Source organism: Amblyraja radiata, chromosome 25, assembly GCF_010909765.2.
Source record: "Amblyraja radiata isolate CabotCenter1 chromosome 25, sAmbRad1.1.pri, whole genome shotgun sequence".
Lineage (NCBI taxonomy): Eukaryota > Metazoa > Chordata > Chondrichthyes > Rajiformes > Rajidae > Amblyraja > Amblyraja radiata.
In genome coordinates, this window is record NC_045980.1 from 460,455 (window position 1) to 467,129 (window position 6,675).

Consider the following 6,675-nt stretch of genomic DNA (forward strand, 5'->3'; position numbering starts at 1 on the left):
CTACAGATGCCGGGAACGCACTGGAAACCTATGAAAACCTCCCGGGCAATGAACAGGTTGGTACCGGGTTTTCATTCATGAGTTGAGTTTTGTTCTTTTGTGAAAGTGACAGTGGACTTGTGGAACCGTGCTTGGAATTGTCCACGTGACAGCAATGTACTCGGGACACCAGTCTCCCTTGTCTGATTCCTTTGTGGGACACCTTCAACTTCCTCACGAACTTGCGGCGAATCTATGAAATTCATTGCCACAGAAGGTGTTGAGTCAAGAGTGTTTTATTGTCGTGTGTCCCAGGTAGGACAATGGAATTATTGCTTGCTGTAGAACAACAGAATATGTAAACATAGTACATAACGGGAGAAAAAAATGTTCAATGCGTGTATCACACAATCACTTGGGCCCTGTACAACTGCAGAAGGACCTCTTTGCTCCTACGCTCAACTCCTCTGGTTATGAAGGGCAACAAGTGATTCGCTTTCTTCACTGCCTGCTGTACCTGCAAGCTTACTTTCATTGACTGATGAACAAGGACCCCCCAGAACCCGTTGTACTTCCCCCTTTCCCAACTCGATACCATGTAGATAATAATATGCCTTCCTGTTTTTGCCACCAAAGTGGATAACCTCACATTTATCCACATTAAACGGCATCTGCCATGCTTCTGCTCACTCACCCAACCTGTCCAAGTCACCCTGCATTTTCATAGCATCCTCATCACAGTTCCCACTGCCACCCAACTTTGTGTCATCTGCAAATTTGCTAATGTGTGGTCAAGAATGTTTTATTGTCAAGTGTCCCAGATACGACAATGAAATCGGTAATGACAATGAAAGCCGGCGCCCTGTCAGCAGCGTGTCCGTTGTTTTTTGTTTTTGTTTTTTTTTGTATGTTTTACAGTATGTTTTTGATGTTTCTCTGTGTTTTTTTGTGTGGGGGTGGTGTGTGTGGGGGGGGGGGGGGGGGGGGGGGGGGGGGGGGGGGGGGGGGGGGGGGAAACCGCTTCGGTCGCCTCCTCCACGGAGAGGCGACTTTTTCCAGGTCGCCTCCCCCGTGGCCTAACAGCAAGGATCGGCGCGGCCTTTCCCGGAGACGAGCCCGGGGCTTCAGCGGCGGGCGCAGTGCGGACTCGGCGTGGAGCGGGCGAGTCCTCGCTGGGGCTCGCTGAAGGGTAGCGCTCCGTTTCGCTGGCCCGCGGCAGCCAGCAGTTGAAGCCGCGGTCTGCCGAGCTCCAGCTGGCGCGGCGTCTGTAGCCCGGGATCCCTCGTGGGGGGCCCGGGGGGGAGAAGAAGCTCCGAATGCCGGCCCGCGGCCAACTTCTACCGCGGGCCCGGCGTGAACTTACCGTCACCCCTGGAGGGGAGCTTCGACCGCCGGCCCTGCAGTCTGCGGTGCTTCTGGCTGCGGCGCGAATTTTAAATCTTCGACCGCCGGCCTGCAGCCTACACCAGCCTGAAGCCGCGGTCTCCGGTGGGGAAAAGCCGATCCTGGACTTACGTTGACTTTTACCTTGTCCTTTATCATCTGGACGCCCGCAGCGACGGCTGCGGAGGGTTGAGGTCCCGACCACGGGGGGAAATGGAGGGGGACTGGCCAATTTATGTGCCTTCCACCACAGTGATGAATGCTGTGGTGGATGTTTGTGTTACATTTTTATTGTGTTTGTGTGTTCTTTATCATTGTACCGCTGCTGATAAATTCATTTCACTTGCACATTATGTGCAATGTGATGAATAAAACTGATTGATTGATTGATTCACACTTGCTGCAGCACAACAGAATATGTAAACATGGTACATAACGGGTGAAAAAAAAGTTCAGTGCGTATATACACACGTGCATACATACTCAATAAATCAACAAATATAGTGTGATAATAAAATATTCTATTGTAGTTCAGAGCCTATTTGTTGTCGTGTTTAATAGCCTGACGGCTGTAGGGAAGAGGCTGTTCCTGAACCTGAACGTTACAGTTTTCAGGCTCCTGTACCTTCTTCTCGATGGCAGTGGTGAAATGAGTGTGCGGCCAGGATGGTGTGGGTCCTTGATGATGTTGGCTGCCTTTTTTGAGGCAGTGACTTCGATAGATCCCTTCGATGGTGGGTAGGTCAGAGCCGGTGATGGACTGGGCGGCGGACACAACTTTTCGCAGTCTTTTCCGCTCCTGGACGTTCAAGTCAATGGATATTCTTGGCAGAGATTCTTGATTAGTACGGGTGTCAGGGGTTATGGGGAGAAGACAGGAGAGTGGAGGGAGAGATAGATCAGCCGTGATTGAATGGTAGAATATTCTCGATGGGCTGAATGGCCTAACCCTGTTCCTTTGGCTTATGACCTGATGAAGGGCTGGTGTCGCCAGGAAAAAACACATTCTTGAAATGCACGGAATTACTCTGAACTGAGCGCCCTAGTTAGAGAGTTTTTACCGTCGAAACAGGCCCTTCGGCCCAACCTGTCCACACCAACCAACATACCCCATATACACTCGTCCCACCTGCCCGCGTTTGTCCCATATCTCTCCAAATCTGTCCTATCCATGTACCTGTCTAACTGTTTCTTAAACGTCGGGATAGCCCCGTCTCATTTAACTCCTCCGGCAGCTCGTTCCATACACCCAACAACCTCTGTGGATAAGATGGGGGATACTTGGCCAGCATCGAAGAGTGGGGCCGAAGGGCTTGTCTCCGTGCTGCACGGCTCTCTGAATATCAAAGACAATTCAGACGGTGGATAGATAGAAAAAGCTGGAGTAACTCAGCGGGACAGGCAGCATCTCTGGAGGGAAGGAATGGATGGCGTTTCGAGTCGAGACCCTTCTTCAGACTGATGTCAGGGGAGGGGTGGGACAGAGATAGTCCCAACCTCAACTACCTCCCCCGTCTGAAGGAGGGTCTCGAATCGAAACGCCACCATTTCCTACTCTCCATAGATGCTGCCTGTCCGGCAGAGGTAGTCCAGATTTCTGTGTCTATCTACGGTTTAAACCAACATCTGCAGTTCCTTCCTGCACGTCATTCAGACGGTATTGTGTTTAATCTTGCAGGGAATTACTCACGCGGCAGATGGAGACCCCACCTATATGGTAAGATATCGTGGCTTCGTTCGGAAACTTGAGCGCCCTGGAGCGGAAAAGACTACAAGAAATAGTAAACACTGCCCTGTCCATCATCGGCTTTGACCTCCCGTCTCGGGAAGAAGAAAGGAAGATGCGGAGACAGTGGGCTGTGGGAGAGCAGGGAAGGGGAGGGGAAGGAGGGAGAAAGCAGGGACTACCTGAAATTGGAGAAGTCAATGTTCATACCGCTGGGGTGTAAACTACCCAGCATCACACGGGAGGGCTGGTCACCAACGCAATATTGTATTGTATTGTATTGTATTGTATTGTATTGTATTGTATTGTAATGCCCACACAGCCAGGCTGGTGGAATTTTGGGTTGACGGCAGCGATACAATAATAAAGAACACACAACCACAATAAAAATGTAATACAAACATCCACCACAGCATTCATCACTGTGGTGGAAGGCACAACAATTTGGCCAGTCCTCCTCCATTTACCACCCGTGGACAGGACCAGAGTCCAGAGTCAGTCCAGGATCGGCTCTTCCTCACCGGAGACCGCGGCTTTAAGTTGTTGTAGGCCGCAGGCCGGCGGTCGAGATTTAAAGTCCCCGCCGCAGCCAGATGCACCGTAGACTGCAGGGCCGGCGGTCGAAGCTCCCCTCCAGGGGTGATGGTAAGTCCATGCCGGCCCCGCGGTAGAGGTTGGCCGCGGGCCGGCAGTGATGGCTTCTTCTTCCCCCGGGTCCCCCACGAGGGATCCCGGGCTGCCGCACCAGCTGGAGCTCTGCAGACCGCGACTTCAGGCCGCGACTTCAGGCTGCCGGCTGCCCCGGGCCAGCGAAACGGAGCGCTCCCCTCCAGCGAGCCCCAGCGCGGGCTCACCCGCTCCACAACGAGAGTCCACGCTGCGCCAGCCGCTGAAGTCCCGAGCGCGTCTCCGGGAAAGGCCGCGCCGATCCTTGATATTAGGCCACGGGGGAGGCGACCTGGAAAAAGTCGCCTCTCGATGGAGGAGGCGACCGAAAGCGGTTTCCCCCTCACCCCCCCCCCCCCCCCCCCCCCCACACCACCCCCCACACAAAACACACAAAGGAACAGTAAGCACATACTTTAAAACATACTAAAAAATTTAAAAAAAGTTGAAAAAACTGACGCGCTGCTGACATCCCACCTCTCCACCAATTCCAATACTGCTCGCCAGTGGGGGGGGGCTGTCTGTTGCGCTAGTATGGGTGTTGCGGGCCAAAGGTACTGGTTTCCAGAGGGCTAGTATAGGCAATGTGGGCCGTATGACTGCTTGGGCAGGCATCCAACTGTTGCAACAATTTTAAAAGCCAAGCCAAGACAAACAATTGGGCTGCAGACACCCAACAACCAAAATTCATTTTGTGAACACAAACGTGTCATAAAGGCGAGGCAAACAATTGGGCTGCAGACACCCGGCAACCAAAATTCATTTTGTGAACACAAACTTGTTAAAAAGGCGAGGCAAACAATTGGGCCGCACACACCCAACAACCAAAATTCATTTTGTGAACACAAACTTGTTAAAAAGGGCTGCAAACACTTTACAGCCATATCGAGGGGACTCACCGTGGAGTGGACGTGCGTTCGGTGTTATTCGCAGGTCAGAGAGCCGTGACATTCTCGCTTCCTGGTCTGGCAGAGACTGAATGAGGCACGACACTTCCTGGTTTTATAGTCCCTCCCCCTGCCGCCAGCGGGGGCAGCAGCGAGAATGAAGAATTTTGTGAAAACATTAATATCTCTCTCATTTTTCATCGACGGAAAAAATCCTCCGCACTCATACCGCGGAGGGGGGCTCTGAGCGACGTGGCCAAAAATGACGGCCGTAGGTGGCGGCGTTCTCTCGGAAATCGCAGCACAGTCGGCCAAAAGCGGTCAGGATCAGAGATTTAGTAATATATAGATAGATGTGACGGCTGGTAGGGTGGAAGTTGAGGACGAGGGGGACTCTGCCCTTGTTACGAGTGGGGAGTGGGGAGTAAGAGCAGTTTGACTAAACCGAAGACGTCCTCTAGCGTAATGCAGTTGCCTTGTACCATAGTCTAGCCCTCTCCATATTTGTTTGTAACGATTTGTCCACTTCCAACAGGGACTGAAGCTGGATGACCGATCGGTTTACAGTGAACTACAGAGGTAGGCGGGCCGACCAATTGATCAGCACGCTGTTACAACAAGGTTCACAAGTTCACAATTTCACAAGTTATAGTAGAATTAGGCCATTCGACCCAACGAGTCTACTCCGCCATTCAATCATGGCTGATCTCTGCCTCCCAATCCCATTTTCCTGCCTTCTCCCCATAACCCTTGACACCCGTTCTAATCAAGGATTCGTCTATCTCTGCCTTAAAAAGTATCCACTGACTTGGCCTCCACAGCCCTCTGTGGCAATGAGTTCCACGGATTAAATTCCTTCAGGAGACGTATCATTGTTTTCTTAATTCCCGGGGTTCCAGACCCAGGGATCACAGATTAAGAAGAATGGGTAGTAGGCCAGTTAGGACTGAGATGAGGAAAAAAAATCCACCCAGAGAGTTATGAATCTGTGGAATTCATTTCTACCAACAGATGACGGCACGGAAGGGCGGAAGAGAATTTGTGTCTCGTGGTGAATGGCGACAACAATATGGCGACTGGCTGAGAGAGAGGCGTCTCTTTGCAAGACAGACTGAGTTTGTTTTACACTTTGCAATTGTTGTAATTCTCTCTCCCTCTGCGCTGCCTGTTCTTCCGTTCGAGGGCCTGAAACATCGGGCCGCGGTAGCGGCGACTGCGGCGGCCTCAATGGGCCCCGACCACGGGTGAACAGAGAAAGAGGACTGAACTTTGGTGCCTTCCCTCACAGTGGGAAACGCTGATTCTGCTGTGGGGGGGGGGGGGGGGGGGGGGGGGGGAGGGGGGGGGGGGGGGAGGGGGGGGGGGGGGTGATGTTTTTTATGATTTATGTTAAATTCTATGGTGTTGTGTTTATCTTATTTGTGTGCTGCATGGTAACTCAAAATTCACTGCACCGATTAGTGTATGTGACAATAAATGTCCTTTGTCTTTTGCCACCCGAGTCTCCCGCGGTCAAATCCTCAGGATTGAGTGATCTCTTGGGATTGGGCAAGATTGGTGTCACTTCACACTATCTCCCCCTCTTCAGCCCCGTTCCCATACACCCCACGCAGGGCCGGATTTAGATGAAGAGAGGCCCTAAGCTGTTTCACTTGTGAGCCCCCCCCCCTCCCAATCCCCCACCCCCACGACTAGAGGACCATGTCTACCCGACAGTGACAGTGTGACACTTTTAGATCCTACTGTATGTTGTCATTAAACAGTCGGGTTTAAAATAGATATTGGATTCCATATAACCATATAACAATTACAGCACGGAAACAGGACATCTCGGCCCTACAAGTCCGTGCCGAACAATTTTTTTCCCTTAGTCCCACCTGCCTGCACTCATACCATAACCCTCCATTCCCTTCTCATCCATATGCCTATCCAATTTATTTTTAAATGATACCAACGAACCTGCCGCCACCACTTCCACTGGAAGCTCATTCCACACCGATACCACTCTCTGAGTAAAGAAGTTCCCCCTCATGT

General features: G+C 51.8%; 1 long non-coding RNA gene across 1 annotated transcript; it reads left to right on the forward strand.

Annotated features, from left to right (window-relative positions):
- On the forward strand, window positions 1-5,279 carry LOC116987192. The gene is made up of 3 exons (XR_004415656.1): window positions 1-56; window positions 3,041-3,079; window positions 5,177-5,279. It is a non-coding gene; the product is annotated as an uncharacterized LOC116987192 (long non-coding RNA).
- Window positions 5,280-6,675: the final 1,396 nt, after the last annotated feature.